At 35.4% G+C, this 16,717-nt stretch overlaps 1 long non-coding RNA gene across 5 annotated transcripts in view; it reads right to left on the bottom strand.

Moving 5' to 3' along the window:
* Positions 1-16,717, bottom strand: part of Gm31136 — a 155,363-nt gene that overhangs the window by 24,039 nt on the left and 114,607 nt on the right. For all 5 annotated transcript variants that reach the window (XR_001778844.1, XR_001778842.1, XR_001778843.1 and 2 more), the window contains one exon: positions 6,649-6,761. This is a non-coding gene — a long non-coding RNA (predicted gene, 31136). The remainder of the gene's footprint in view (positions 1-6,648; positions 6,762-16,717) is intronic.

The raw sequence follows: 16,717 nt of genomic DNA, 5'->3' as shown, positions 1-16,717 counted from the left end.
GTTTCCACTTTGCTTACCATCTTTCTTAACCAAAATTTAAAATATTTCCAAACAATTGCTTTTTAGTTAGTTAGTTTAGGTTTTTGTTCTAGTAGTATTAATTTTCAGAGTCCCTCCAGAACACAGCAAATTGGTCAGAAATTATCTGATTGCTATACTGCCCACCCCGTGCATGAATATTCATTTTTATAAGTAGATGCATAATTAATCACATTATTCTTGGGTATTGAGTTGTGTATGGATTTTCCATAATGCAAACAAGTGAAAATAATTTCATGTGACTACACATATATTGCTGTCAGTTTATTTGTAGAAGGTAGATACTGAAAAGTGACTCCGAAGGCAGAACCAAATGCTGCACATTGTAAAACATCCTTGACTTCTTGGCTTCCTGGAGGATAGTGTGTTCATTGATGCTAAAATCTTATAGGCAGAATCTTGTCAGATAAGAGAAAAAGTCAAGTTCTTCCTAAAATAATATTTTGTTCTTAGGTTTAAATTCCCATTTCAAACTACTTTGAGCTAACATACATGTATGTAGTTCTTTATCCATACAAAATTTACATACATAACATACATACATGCATACATACATACAGGCATACATACAAAAACTGTTTATTTGAACACTTGGTTCTCTGCTTCTACACTAAAGAACTCATATTCACCTTCTGTGTACAAAAGAAGCAGCAATTCTCAAGTGTTCCCATTATTTTTCTCTTCAGATTTTCACATATCATAGAGATAATCTTTGCACAGTTTTTGCCAAAACACTTTTATAACCATTTTGGCGATAATGAAGATATTCTAAAGACACAATTGTGTCCCTTATCTTGGCTATAAAAAGAAATGAACCCTAAAAATTGGAATTTCTCCAGGGATTTCATATGGGATGAAGGAAAATTTTGGTTAGCCCTAGTGGAAGCTACAGTGGAAGTTCTCACAGAAAGGGATGTTACACAGTTTTGCTTTGTTTTGTTTTGTTTTTAACTTAAAACAGTTTTTTCATAAAATATATTTTGTTCGTATTTTCTCCTCTTCCCAGTTTCTCCCATATATTCCCTTCCTTTCTACACAGCCAATTTATTTATTTTTTTCCTCTAGGTCAAAAAAGAAAAAGAAAATAATAAGTAAAAACAATAATAGAAAAACAAGAAACAACAACAACCAAACACAAAAACCCAAAGCACACAAAAGACTTGGAAGAAAAACGACATAAAAACACAGCAAACTGAAACCAAGTGTCTACAAAGCACCAATGAATTCATTCTGAATTGGTTCCCTAATGATAAGCATGAGGTCTGACCTGAAATATGGTTGATATTCCCAGGATAGCTCCACGGGAATTAACTGATTGGCCCTTTTTCCAACAAGTATCAATTGTAGATAGTTTCTTAATGAGGGTTAGGACCCTGTGTTCACTTTCACTTTCAGTGCTGAATCTGCCCTAAACCTGTCCAGGTCCTTTGAATGGTGCCACAGTCTCTGTGAGTTAATATGCATTATCTTATGCGTCTGGAACACAGTTTCCTATGGAGACTTCCACACCTCTGACTCTTAAACTATTTCTGCTTCCTCTGCCACATAGATCAACTGAGGAGATATATATATATTTCTCCTAACTCTGTGATGTATGTAGTCTCAAGTTCTTGGCTACTTTTGGCAGGTATTGGTCTCATCTCATGGAGTGTACATCATAGTCATGTTTTCAAAAGATTGGTTATCCCTATAATCCTTGTGACAATATTGTACCAGTGTATCTTGCAGTTAGGTTTCTGGTGTGTTTTGCCTCCTTTGGAGTTGAATGGGATTGGTGACTGCAATACACTCTGCCTGTCCTTGATGCCTCAATTCCATTTTCTCCTCCAGGAAGGCCTTACCATGATAGTTTAGGTATATTTGGTGGTTCAATTTCATTTTTTTTTTCTCCAAGAAGGCCTTACGTACCATGATAATTTACCTACATATACATCTTATCTTCCATTTAAGCATAAACTTCATGTCAGGACAATGGAAGGTTATTTCTTTCTTCCTTGTTCTATGCCATCTTTCCTATAGAGCTTAGGTATACCCAAGAATCACACCAACCTCACTGGAATGAAATTTCTCACAGTAGGCATTAACTCTCATTCAAGACAATTTCACAAACAGGGCCACAGGCCAATTCTACTCAGGTACTTCTTCAATTGAGTTTTCCTAAGATAACTCTGGGCTATGTCAGGTTGACAACTGAAAGAAAGTAGGACAGCTCACACCCAATCATAAAGCAGTTTGTTATAACAAAATTAGGCATGCCACTATTGCATCAGTAAGTATTTGATGCCTCTCAAGTGGTTATTCTAGCATTTAGTATCATCTACATCTTAGTGAGACTATTGTGATTTCTTCCCAAGTATTTCTAGTACTATGAATGTTTCAAATGGGACGTTTCCAATCTGTTCCAACTTTAATTTTCTGCATCTGGCAGTAAAATTTCTGTGTGTCCAGTATCTAGCTCTGGTATGCAAATATTGTGGTGAGTTTTACTTATGAAGTTGACACAATTTAGAACAATCTGGAGAGGTAGCCTTAGTAAGGGATTGTCTTGATTTCATTAACTTATATACATTTCTGTGGAGGATTGTCTTAACATGAAAAGATGTGTCCTCAATGTGGATTGCACTTTCTGAGAGTATCCAACAGACAAAGAAGAGGTCTGCTCTTGATCACTTCCCCTTCCTTCTGTCATTTGTCCATTGCTACTTTTGATGATTTGTCCCCTTCTATTAGAATCAGACTCTTCAGGGTTCCAACATGGTCTGAGAGAAATAAAATTTCCAGGCATTTTTCAGTCTTTCAGTGTCAAACTGGTGCTGTTGAGGTATGCAGTGTCACAAACTGAGAAATTATTGGGCTCTTAGCATCTATGATGTGGGACAGCCATTGTTGAACTACTTTGATTAAATCACATAAACAAATCCAATAACTTCTCTTTAAATATATATTAATTATATCAATAGTGCTCCTTTAGAAAACCTGTACATATACAGCAATCAGAATGATGACATGAATTTGCATTCTTTTGGGGATCAGGAGATCCCCTGGCTAAGAACTCTTATGGATACATGGAGCGCCTGCCACTTGGGGTTTTATTTAAAAGCCCAATACTGCTGGGATCAGCATTTTCTAACCATGAAAGACAAGACAACTGTCTTTCAAATTCTTTCAAATCATTTAATTATATTCTTATTTTATAAAGAAATTACTCTATGCTTTTCCAGATATAGTTAGGTTTTCTTAACCCTTCTCCTTTGCCCATATTTCTATAGTCTCCACTTAAAACCTTCACATTTAATGATTCACTGCCCTCCTACTTTCTGTGTTCACTATGTTCAAGGCCTTTGAGTTATTGCCTACCTCTCCTTTTTATGCTGCCCAATTTAAATACAGATTCATAAAATCCAAGCTGGAATCTGCGTATGAGAAAGAGTATATTGTGTCTGCCTTTCTGGGCCTGAGCTACTACCTCATTCTATTTCATGTTTCTAGTACAATTTAATAAACTTTTCTTTTTAACTGCTTAATAGAATTTAATTTTGTTTATTTACCATGTTCTCAATTTCTCTCACTCTTATATTCACTTCTACTCTACTTTGATCATTTAATTTTTGTCATGTAAACATTGGAATAGCAATAATTGTTGTTTTTTAGTCATATTGTCCAAGGACTTGGGATATACATTGGCCAATGCCTGATGCTGGGTAAAACAATACCAATGAATGTTGTATAATACAATATTCTCTGTTTTCTTGTTATACACTACTCTGCTCATCATAGCATCTAATATTTCTCTAAATTACCCTGCTGCTATAGGATTTTTAGTGTTTATTTTTATCTTCTAGGCATCTAATTTAGGCTCCAAACAAAACATCAATTGTGCTTCCTTCACTTAAACCACAACCATTAAAAATAAAAGCCCATTCATTATCAAAAGCCAAACAGGCACAGACTATTTCAAATATAAATTCACATACATTTTTTCCAAGGACTCAGTGACAGACTAAAAGGGCAAACAAAACAGACAACAACTTCTGAAATGTTTTTTTGTATTCCTCTCTATTTTTTAAAATTTAAGTGACACAATTTGTCTTTTATCACAGAATAATTTAGACTTGAAGGGGAGGCCCCAAGACCTGACACTATTACTGATTATTACTATTATTATTACTATTATTTAGAGCGCTCACAAAAAGAAACCTATCATGACTGCCTTTCAGAAGACCCAAGAGGCAGCTGAAAGAGTCAGATGCAGATATTTATATCTAACCAATGGATAGAAGCTGTGGTTGAATTAGGGGAAAGCTGGAAGAAGCTGAGGAGGTGAGCAACCCTGTAGGAGAACCAGCAGTCTCAATCAAACTGGACTCCCAAGATTTCTTTGACACTGGACCACGAACCAGGCAGCATATACCAACTGCTATGACATCCCCAACATATATAGAGCAGAGGATTGTCACGTCTGGGTTCTGTCAACAAAAATGCACTGAACCCTCAAGAGACTGGAGGCCCCAGGGTGGGGAGGTCTGATGGGTTGGTGAGGTAGGGAGATCCTCGTGGACACACGGAAGGGGGAGGAGGTATGTGATATGGAACAGTCAGAAGGTAGACCAGGAAGGTGTTAAACCTGGACTGTAAAAGATGATTAAATAAAATTAAAACAACAAAAACAAATTCCTTTAATGTCCTTAGAAAAGTACTGATATCATCTGTTTTATACCATACTCTATTTTCCATATCTTCTACAACTTATCATTCCATGATAGACAATGTTCGCCTCAGTGGATATGCAGATAGTATTATAAATACTTCCTAAGATCACACAGGTTTCATTCACAAAACACAATTTTAATATTGTTTGTATTATAACATTTTGTATAGTTTTATGATGGTCACATTTTGAATGCACAGTATTTATAACTAATAGTATCTATTGATATTTCTGCATTTCCAGTTTTGGCTAGGCAGCCATATTGCTGAAGTATCACACATGTAGGTTTCCTATCATTTCTAGGAGATAGATTTTCACATCAGACTGCTTGGTCATCTGGCTCTTAGAATCTTCTCATGACCTCTTTAGCAATGTTTCCTCTCTGTTCTACTCTCTCAACTTTCTCTTTTCATTTCTGATTTTTCCTACCTGCAAATGTATTTGGAGGAATCAAATATACAATTATACTATGCCAGAGACATAACAGTACTCACTTATTTTGTAACTGTATAAACAGAATGCCTAGTGTTGACCCCCCCCACACGCACACAGACACAAAACAAAACAAATTAGTCAATATATGTTCCAACATTGATTTCAAAGTCAGGCACCTACTAGAAAAATCACATGCTTTACCTAAGTCTCCATGGAAAAAGATAAGGACTAAGAAATTAATTGAGAATGAAACAGTCATCTTTATTTACTAGAAATATTGGTAACATTCAATAGATTTAAATTTTCCTATTTTGGTAAATCCATCAAATGTCTAAAAAGCAAATAATAATATAACTTGTAATAATTTTCTGTTAGAGTGATAAGTGAAGTTTACCTGTCTAAGATTAGGTTTCTATTTCTGTAATTTTCATCTGTTTCTTCATTTTATTACTTTTCTCATGGGTTATCTGAGGAGATCTGAGAATTGCATTTGGATTTTGTTAGTGATTTTGATTTTACCTATTTCCTTATGCTAATAATATAGTGGCTTCCTGTTTCAATAGAGAGATTAATGGTGTCAACATTTTGACAGTTTGTGAAAAGCATAAAAATCACAAGTCATTCTTTTTTTTTTTTTTTTTTTTTTTTTTTTTTCCGAGACAGGGTTTCTCTGTGTAGCCCTGGCTGTCCTGGCACTCACTTTGTAGACCAGGCTGGCCTCGAACTCAGAAATCCGCTTGCCTCTGCCTCCCGAGTGCTGGGATTAAAGGCGTGCGCCACCACGCCCGGCAAGTCATTCTTTAATTACTTTATTTGCTACCACTTGAAATATAATATCCTTGTCAGCTTTTCTACATATATGGAGAAGCACAATGTCCAACATTATAAGAGTTTAAATTGGCCAGCAAATATAATTTATAAACCTCAAAAGAAGAATCAATATTTAGCTATACATATGTAAAAATGATAAAAAAAATAGGTACTATTAACTTATACTCCTTTTCTTTTATAATGATTTCGTTAAGTTAATCATTCATTCACTGTAGATCTACTGGTTACAGACTCAATTCTTTTTTTTTTTTTTTCTCATCTGACTTCTTGTTTTTCTCAACAGCTAATGTCTCCCTTCATTTAAAACATACATATATTGTTTTAGCAGTTGTAATTCCCATTGCATTCTTGTGTCCATATTTAACCAAGTGAAATCTTTTTCTCATTACATTCCCTTCAAAATAATGCGCCATGTTTTCTCCCTGATGATTTATCTTCTGTAGTCATAAGATTAAATCTGGTGATTTGGTTACAGAAAAAAAGAGGTAGCATATGTTGAAAATTTGATAATGTCTTGAATGTATCAATTTAAGACTTTTGTGACATTTAGAGAATAAGAACTATTGTTTCTTGGAATGTATTTTGCAAACCAGAGTAATGCTATCTTTCTCTTGACCTGCCATTACATTCATTACCCGCGAGTCCCATCATTTTCAGTCAAACAGATTCTTCCATTTTTCTAAGACTTCTTTTATACACCATGCAAATTGTTAACAGCTGGCTTTCATTGAAGAATTATGGAATTGATCTGTAACAGAAACAGAAATTACCTATGTAAAGAAAGCTTCGATTATAAAGTGAAAATTGTTTACCACATTTCTTTTGATTTTTGTTTTTGACTCGACTTGATATCTTATAAGATTATAAAATGTTTATCTTAGCCTTTTATATCTGTGATATCCTTCACCTTAAAATTAAGTAACAAAACCATCCATTTTGAGAATAAAAGTGGACAGAAGTAGCTAAGAATATAGGTGAAGAAGAGAAATTTGATATACTATGTTTTCTAGCAGTTAACTGAGTTTAAAAATCCAATAGTAAGTGCAATCAGTTAAGCTGGGAACAGCAATTATTCTACTTTCCTGTGGATTAAAGCAACCAATGGTCTAAAACTTACTGGGGGGTTAAGTGTTAAATGTTCTATGTGTTAAGTGAGAGACATAAAACATCTTAAATTTCCCCTTATCAATATCACCCAGACAAGGCTTCTAGTATAAAAGAAACGAGACACATGCCAAGCAAAGCATGATAATACATATAGGAAGCTGGGATAGACCAAGACACACAGGCCTCCTTGACAGCTCTCTTCAAAGATCACTATAGGAATAGACACCTATTTTCTATGAGTCCTGGCCAATTAAATGCTTCTAAAGACCTCAATCAGGTATGAAATGTCCCAATGAACATTTTAATCAGAATCCAGGTACCTTGGAGACTTCTAAAATTTCAACAATTAAAAAGTGATTTTGACATCTTTATATTTAATTCCAGATAAAATAATGATAACCAAAGCTCTTAAAGTAAGTTTTAAACTTTCCAACAGTTTCATGTAATAATCAGTTAACATTTGAATACTGATAATATAAGATATTACTAAAATAATTCTTACAATACATTATTATGTCTTGTATATTATATGTGAGTCATGTGATTATTTATAAATTATATTTATATATTTGTAAGTTATAAAAGAGAATATTTTAATCATACTGGGGATGGATTATCATACTTATTATAATATTGATTAAATGACACCCATATTCATATATCTCATAATTTTATTTGTCTTTAGTGTAGACTCATATTTAATTATGTTGATATGAAACTTTCATTATCCATTCATAAATAGATGACTAGGTTGGTTCAAGTTCCTGATTTTTTTAAATATAGAAACATTGAACATGGACATGCAGGTAGGATTTTTATCTGCCCTGGAGTTACATGGCTGGGTTATATAGTAATCTATTTTAGCTTTTTAAAAGAAACACCATCCTGATTTCCATGTTGGTTGTATTAATTTACACTTCCAGTGAACAAAGGCTCTATTTTCTCCATGATCTGGCAGCTTTTGCTTCCATTTGTTTTCTGGGTAATAGCCTTTCTGACTGGTGTGAGATGGAATCTCAAAGTAGTTTTAATTTTCATTTCCCTCATGGCTAATGATGTTGAACATTTATTAAAGTATTTATTAGTCACTTGTATTTTGTGAGAACTCAGTTCAGTTCTCTAGTTCATCTGTTTTCATTTGAGTTGTTTGTTTTCTTGATATATAATATTCTAAGTTTTTAGATAACATAGATATTAATCTTCTCTTGGATGTATAGCTAGCATTTTTTTCTCCCATTCTGTCATACTTAAAATCTTTGAGGATTTCCTGAATAAATAAAGCTATTTTCAGTAGGATAATATTTTTTTCTAATCATTTTGGTGACCACTTTCTGACTCATATGATTATCTGTGATATGAGACATATTTCTCTTTGTAAATTCCCACTAAAACTAACTTCAATAAATTCTGGACTGTCTAGGCATCTCTCTCCTACCCTCCCTTCCCCCCCCCCCTTTAAAAACAGGTTCAACTTCTTTATTGGGCTTTTTAAAATAAAAGGAGCTCAGTCAAAAAAGACCAAAGGCCATGTCATCATCCATTTCAGATTCTTCCTACATTGCTTCCATTTTCTTCTGTTCATCGGGGGAAACGAGAGTGGATGGAGCAGGACATCCAGCAGGCAAGGCTCCAGCTGCTAGAGAGGGTCCACCAACCCCCTACATTGCAGATGTGAGGCTCCCAGTGTTGACATTGGCCAAGACGTTTGAAAACAAGCCATGTCAGAAAGATTCAATTTTGACACCAGCTATCTTCCTTGACTGTCACCTCATTGTTTTGCAGAATGAGGGCCTAGTAGATGGTGAGCTAAGAGACAGAGGCAATGTTGTGAATTGCTGGCATGGAGCTAGTTGCCTGAGGAAGTGAAGCCCTCACACCCACTGGACCTTAGCTTCCTCAGAAGGACTAGGTCTCTTAGACTATTAGGCCATTTTTGTCAAAAAATGTCAAGCTAGTCAGAAAATACAGGGGATGTGAGGAGGAAGACTGAAGTTAAGACAGCTTCCACAGAGGACAACCTAAGTTGGTCTTCTAAACTCTGTATGGGTAGAAAACTAGTATATTTTTTTAAAGGCAACAAGCTCATCATATGAGTATTGAGACATCTTAAAACAATAACTTGTTTTGCTTTGCTTTGCTTTGCTTTGCTTTGCTTGGTTTTTGTTTTGTTTTGTTTTGTTTTGTTTTAAACAGCTTGACCTACTTTGTGAAACAAGGACAGCATCTTGCTGAACTGGGATGGGTGTGGCTATTCTCTGTTCAATTGTGTGTCTGGAGACACAGGCTAAAGAAAATTGGTGAGGAGTTATAAAGTAAAAGAGATGAGTATCTCTGTACCTCTTCTAAGCCCTGTTTCTGGCTTGGGTGGTAGAGGTCATGCCAAGCTAGAAACCCTTCATACCTCAAGACTATAAGTGGGTATAATAGATTAGGAATCATGGATGAGGGGATATGAGGAACCGCTTAAGGTTGATGGGAAGGAAAGATGAAACTCCACACATTTGAGCTTTGATTTCTTCTTACTATACTTTTACTATAGCACTATTGAAGGAACAGCATATGAATAATATGCTCTTCTCCTTTAAGAAATTGATAGGAGATATATGATACATAATTGCTAGACATTGTTCAAACTTCTAAGAAGAATGCCCCTATCTGGATGGTAGATTCTCAGACACAGGCAGATATTTCTCTGAAGGGAAATGGAGATGATAAAGGACTAATACTATAACTATCAGGACATAGGAATTGTTTATATGATTCCTGCCAGAGGCAGGAAATCATTGCATTACAGATTGGCCTATCCTAGGCAGGAGACAGGTCACATAGAGCCATGACCTGGTAAAGTTTTTTTGCTTGTTGGTTTGTTTTTTGTTTTTGCTTTGTTTTGTTTTGTTTTGTTTTAAACCAGGATGAAAAATAAACTTCTGAAAACTTCCCCTCTATAGGGTATTACTCTCCTCACTTCCCTTTCACATTGGTTGTGGGACCAAATGTTTATGATATAGCAACATGCCAACCTGAAAAAGAGAAAATGTGGCCAGGGCAGGATATCATAAACTATGAATAAATGGGAAGCAAATAACAACGGACTAGAAAATATGGACCAAGGTAAGGCATTTAAGGAAGAAAGGTGACTTGCTTTCCCCCATGTCAGCTCCCCAGAAGAACGATCAACAGATTAATGTACTCCCAGTAACCTTGTGGAATAAATCAAAGACTGACTCGCTGCCATTCTTCTTTCACAGAGAAGACAGGGATAGGGGATTCCCATTCTGTGACATTCTTGGATAAAAAGCATTGCATTCCTGTCTGTAATATTATAAGGTAGGGGTCAAGGTCACTGCCTAGTTTGGGGTATACGAGGATGCTACGCTCTCCGGTCCAGTTAACTGGACAAGCCGAAAGGCTTAAAAGTCACTCATGAGGCAAAAGAGTTTCAAGGAAGCTCTCCTCCTGGAGTCTAGTGTTCTCTACCCATACATTAATTTTTCATTCCAGAGTTCCATTACCGTGCTAGTCTAGAGTATGGATCCACGTGCTCTCTTTCAGTATTTTCCTATTATAAGTGCTCTGACATGGCTTAAGCCTTCCACTAGTGTTCCAACAGTCGTAGTTCGTCCTTAGCAAGACCTTGGTCTTGGAATTCAGTAAGATTGTAAAAGCTAAGTCACTCCCTTACACAGGAATTTACCATCACTAAGGAAGAAGGAAGTTTCAGACCAAAGGAGAAACCAGAATTGATACTATAGCAGAGTTACACCCATACACACGTATTTACAATGGCCTAAGGGGAAGGTGGACTATACAAGAGACTAAAATAGGAACTATGGCAAGGACACGAAGCCCTTCTAAGATTCTAAGATTAGTGAATTTTAGGTGGAGCCCTTCTTGATCCCAGCTGTTATCAATGTATTCTATCCTGGGTGGTTCACGTTAGACCTTTTGTGTTTGCATTCCTCTGTTTTATGTCAGATTCCAGTTACCTCAATTGTACCTTGAGAATATGTCACCCAACTTCCTTATTGTCCTCTGCATAAAAAGTCTGATGCTCGAGATGTAAAATTACACTCAGATTCCACACGAACTCTCCTGTGTGTGTGTCTGTTTGTTGCTCATTCACGCTTTGCCCACCAGCGTCAAGAGACCCCGTTCCACGCAGACACAGGGACCCAGAAGGTCTGCGGCAGGAGGAGGCAATTATTGGCCTCCTATGGAACTGCTTACCAGTGTCCTAAGGTTAAGGAAGATGTATCTTTTAGGTACAGGTGCGAAATAGGCCTTACTACACAAAAGCCTGTATCATTTGCAGGAATGCAATAAACCATATGAGCAAAACAGTTGTTGAACTAAGAACCATGAGGTTACTATTTCACACTTGGTATTAATATTTTAGGTCAGAATATTCTATTACATAGTATACTGCAGACCTTCATGAAATAGACCTAACTCAAAATATAGGTATCAAATGGAGTATGGAGGAGAGAAGCAGAGTAGAACCTGACTACTTTCCCTGTCCCTTTCAATGTAGTAAGCACAGGGCAGTACAGGTTGCCATATGGATGTACTGAAATTCTATAAATCTTAAGAGTTATGACAGGTTAGAATGTTACAATCTGTCTTTAACAGCTTTCTCTTGCATTTAAAAATCTGTATGTAACTTGAATAAACTGTAAGCTATAAAAACATGAAAAAAGCTAGTACTTAAATTTCTCAGGAAAGATTGCATTCTTCCTCAGCATGGCTGGCTCATAATATCCTGTGCTTATAGAGTTCCTTTTCAGCATCCCATTACCAAAAGTCATAAGAAACTGTGTATCTTCCCTCGGAATGAAGAAATAGAGATTCCATGAGCTGCCTAAGGGGAGTCTGTGTAATCATACTGTCTACCACACTTTAGTGGTTTACCTGGACACCCTGTTCTTCCTTGCTACTGATATTATCTGGTTGTGTTATATGGACAATCTTGTGCTAACAGGAGCAGATTGCACTTTCTGAAAGAACACAGTAGAGTTTGCAGTCTAGTACACATAAAAGAAAAGATAGACTGTAGCACCCCATGGTGGATTGAAAAGAATATACCTACAGGCTCAGATCTTTTAAGAGTTGGTCCCCAGTGGGTGGTACTGATAGGATAGGTTTATGAGATATTCTTGTTGGAAGAATTATGGTACAGGGGGATTTATAAACCACAGGCCATTTCAAGTTTACTCCTTGTTTGCTGTCTGCTATACATGATGTGGACCCTCAGCTTCTGCTCTTTCCAATATGCCTGCTGCCATCTACCATGCTTTCCTATTGGGGCAGACGTTATCTCTTGGAACCATAAGACAAATACACCCTCACTTCTATAATTTTCCTTGGTCATGGTGTTTTATTATTGCAATACAACCCTGATGTTGAGAGCTATATTTCCTAAGATTAATTTGATAATTAATACCCATTTGATTCTAGACATCCATGAAAGGAAGCACGCATGCCTACAGAGGAGAGATTTTATTTTAGAGGAATCCTCGATTATTTGATTATTAGCTTGCTCACTCATCCCACCCCTCTTTCTGGTTTGATTAATACCTGTTGAATTTATATTACCAATTTTGGCTTTAAGTGCATACTAACTTTCTCAGCGATCTTGATACTTGATATGCAATGCTCTATGGACCTGAACATTCAGATATTTGTTCCAGTTTTCCTAATCTGGCATTGTGCCAAGCCTTCCAGAACCTTTGAGCAGGCTATTATTTTTTCTATGAGCCTATGGTTAATTCAGGCATTTCTATACTAGATGGTGCTCTCAATTCAAAGATGTGATTATTTCATTTTTAGTGTGTTGTCACTGCCTCAACACTAGAGGGAAATACAATCCTAGAATTGTCTCAAATCACTGTTTGCTATGTTGCACTGTATGAATTGGAGAAATAGATAAAACCAATAGTTCCTCCCAGAGAATAGTGTGGGCCCAGATGTCTTATCTGGAGTCCATTGCTTGTTGTCAAGTATTGTAGCATGATGGCCAATTTGAGGCAGGATATTTTTGAATAGGCCAGCCCTAGGATACTGTCAGCACCTTACTACAAGTATTAAAGAGCCATATCATATCTTTCAGATGAGAATGGTAGGACCAAGTCAGGGTCCTGTTGCTATGTAGGCTAACTACTTTTGACATGGACTTGTGACTCATGACCAGGGCAATGAGTCATAAGTCATACAGGCCAAAGTAGAAATCTGATAGTGCAGGCCCATGTACTTCTCTAGGCCACATATGTAATCACATCTAGGTCAGGAATGGTTTGGATTTACCATGTGTTAGCCTACAAAATAACATGGAGTTACAAAGCAAGGACCCATGTTTTCGATCCAGTCCTGTGCCTATTAAATGGAATATTGCTCCAAGTGATGCTGCCTTTGTTTGGGGTAGTGTTGGTGAATTTAAACCCTTGCTCATCAAGATGGATTTTAAGTAAGGTCATATCTTACTATCAGTCTCAAGGACTTGCCCAGTTTTATATGTATTCCGATGACCAGGCTGTCTCAAGAAACAATACTGGGGGAAATGAAAACATCAATATGATTATTAGTTATTTCAAATTCTCTGCAATTTCTTGGTTAGAACATGTGTGTAGAATAATTTGAAGGCTGAGGAGATAGATCCGGAGCTAAGAATGCCTACAGTATTTTGAGAGGATCTAAGTATATTGGCAAGTACCTATGTTAGATAGATCACGATGCCTATTATGCCAGCTCCAAAAGATCTGACACTCTCTTTAGGTCTTTTCCAGCACTTCCATTAGACTCACATGCTTTCCCTTTCACACACATATGCACATTATTAAAAGTAGTAAACCTTAAAAATATTTCTTTGATCTGAAGTTAGTTTACTCTTTTCACCTATTTTGTAATTGGATAGCATTGCAGTTTGAGAATATGCTTACGTGCTGGAAAGATGGCTTGTCTGTTAAAGTCTAGATTCATAATCAAAGTAATAAAAGAACATGCTTTACCTATTTTCAAGTATCCAAAAGTCAATGTCATCTACAGAGTGCCTGTAGAGGTTTGTAAGTTCATATATGAATGATGAGAATATCTATTCTATTAGGGGTGAATAGGATGTGCAATCGGTACCAGCTAGACCAATGTGATTGACACTCATAATCAAATCAATCATATCTATATATATGACATACAGATGACATGCTAAAGATGATAAACATATACAAAAAAGATATATTCATATATTTTAATTTCTTGTTCATTTAAATGTGAAAATAAAGATCTCTAAGGCTTCAAATATTATAATAATTTTGATTTAATCTAAATTAGTTCAGAGCTGTAATATCAAATATCTCATTTGACAAGATATTGGTCTCATGTACTCCAAGAATATTTAAATATATCCTACTACATGAAGACCTACTTGTCTTTGTGGTAGATGCTAAAACCTTATTTATATTCCCACCAGAGTCTCTTGTAATATTGTTGTTACCATCTCATTTAAAAATCTTTTACTTGCCAAATATATTGACATTGAATATACAGATAAAATTTAGACATATTTACAAGGAAAATAATACATTCTTCTTCTCATAATTTACATCTTTTTACAAGATGGAAGTCTAATTTCAATCATTTTCAATGTTTTCAAAGAATTTATTAGAATCTTGAGAACAGATTTTCTGACAATAATTTCCCTTGTACTTGCATTGATTAACTTTAGATGAATAGCTGACTACCTATAGGTTTGAAGATTTTTGTTTGTTTGTTTGTTTGTTTGTTTTGAGTTTTGAGACAGGTTTTCTGTATGTAGCCTATGGTAGACTTGAATTCATAGCTCTCCTGTTTCATCTTTCCTCAATGCTGTGTTCGAGAGAGAGAGAGAGAGAGAGAGAGAGGGGGGGGGAGAGACACAGAGAGAGAGAGAGAGAGCGCGCAAAGGCTGAACTCTCAACTCTCATGCATTTGTACTTCCACACACTGTCAGAGATGTCTTTCATCACTCTGCTAACGTGATTTCTCATTAGAATCTGGTTTTGTATTTTTCTTTGACAAGAGAGGAAATTTGTTTTCCTCATGTTATCTCTTCATGTTATTGACTTCATACTCTCTGTGTGCAAGGCTTTTACAGCTTGAGTATGTGTTTGGATGTTGATGTTTTTAGTAAAATACACCCCTCTAGTTTTCAGTCTTCTGACATTTTATATCCATAAGGATAGTTGTATGTTCTCAACAATCACTATTTCAAATGCTTTTCCCATTTTTGCCTCTGGCTCTTTATTCCCCTTCCTATTGTCAGATTATGTTTGTTAATTTTTTTATGATCTCCTATTTTGAAATATTTTAATATTCCATTTCCTTCATTTATTTTTGTTTTGTTGTTTTTATTTCAATTCAGTATTCAAGTTGTCTCTCTCTTTTCTCATGTTGTATACTTTTATTCTCTGGAACACTTAATTTGAAATATGCATACAGGCATACATACATAATCTTACATTAATTATCTTATATATTCAATATTCCTGTTTATCTAACTCATAGAAGTACTTCACCATGCTTATCTTCTTCCTCTTCCTGTGCAAGATGGATAATTCTAAACTATAGATAATTATTAGTGAAGCTGAAAGAGTGTAGTTAAATTCTGTAATGGTTCTGGGTAAGTTTCTCACTTTTACAACAGATTGCTTGCTTCTATCAATTCATCAAATAATCATTGTTTCTCCCATGTCATACTGCAGCAGTGATGTTCCAAGTAAGTCTGTTTCTGTGTGATTCTGTCTGAATTCAACTATCATGTTACATTTTGGGTTTTCATTTGCCCTTAAACATGATTTTTTTTTTTCCATTTTTTTTTTCCATTTTTTATTAGGTATTTAGCTCATTTACATTTCCAATGCTATACCAAAAGTCCCCCTTACCCACCCACCCCCACTCCCCTACCCACCCACTCCCCCCCTTTGGCCCTGGCGTTAAACATGATTTTTATAACTGGTTGGAAAAGTCAGGTTTTAGTGTACTTAGCTTGTTTAATCTTAATAAAATAATAACAAAATACTGGTGTCAAACTCTACATATATCAGAAATAAAATTAGATAATTTTAATTCACATGATAGGAAAAATTATGTCACTATGCTAAAATCCAAAGAACAGTATCTTATGTAATGAACATGCTAACAAAGTTGATTCCTATTCACTAATTTAGAAATGATATTGTGGTAGATAATGTGTTCACAGTATTTAATTCTATGGTTATTATGTAAGGTAACTAATACCAAATCTCTCTCATATTTTATTAACATATTTTACAATTTATAATGCATGATTTGTTGATAAGTTATTACAGGAGCAGAGTTAAAAAATATCTCAGTGGATAAAAAACTGGCTGTTCATCTAGAGATCCTGAATTCTAATCCAAGCAATGGCTTACTGATTCACAACCACCTGAAATAGAATCTGTTATCCTTTTCTGTCTGATGCAGTCTTCTGTCATGCAGCATACATACAAATAGAATGATATACATGTGTATGTATAATATATATACTATATATGTATATATATATACACACATATATATGTGTGTATATATATATATATATATACACAT

The sequence above is a fragment of the Mus musculus genome, chromosome 1 (assembly GCF_000001635.26).
Source record: "Mus musculus strain C57BL/6J chromosome 1, GRCm38.p6 C57BL/6J".
NCBI lineage: Eukaryota > Metazoa > Chordata > Mammalia > Rodentia > Muridae > Mus > Mus musculus.
The sequence above is the reverse complement of the archived record's forward strand: the minus strand, read 5'-3'. Positions and strand labels throughout refer to the sequence as shown.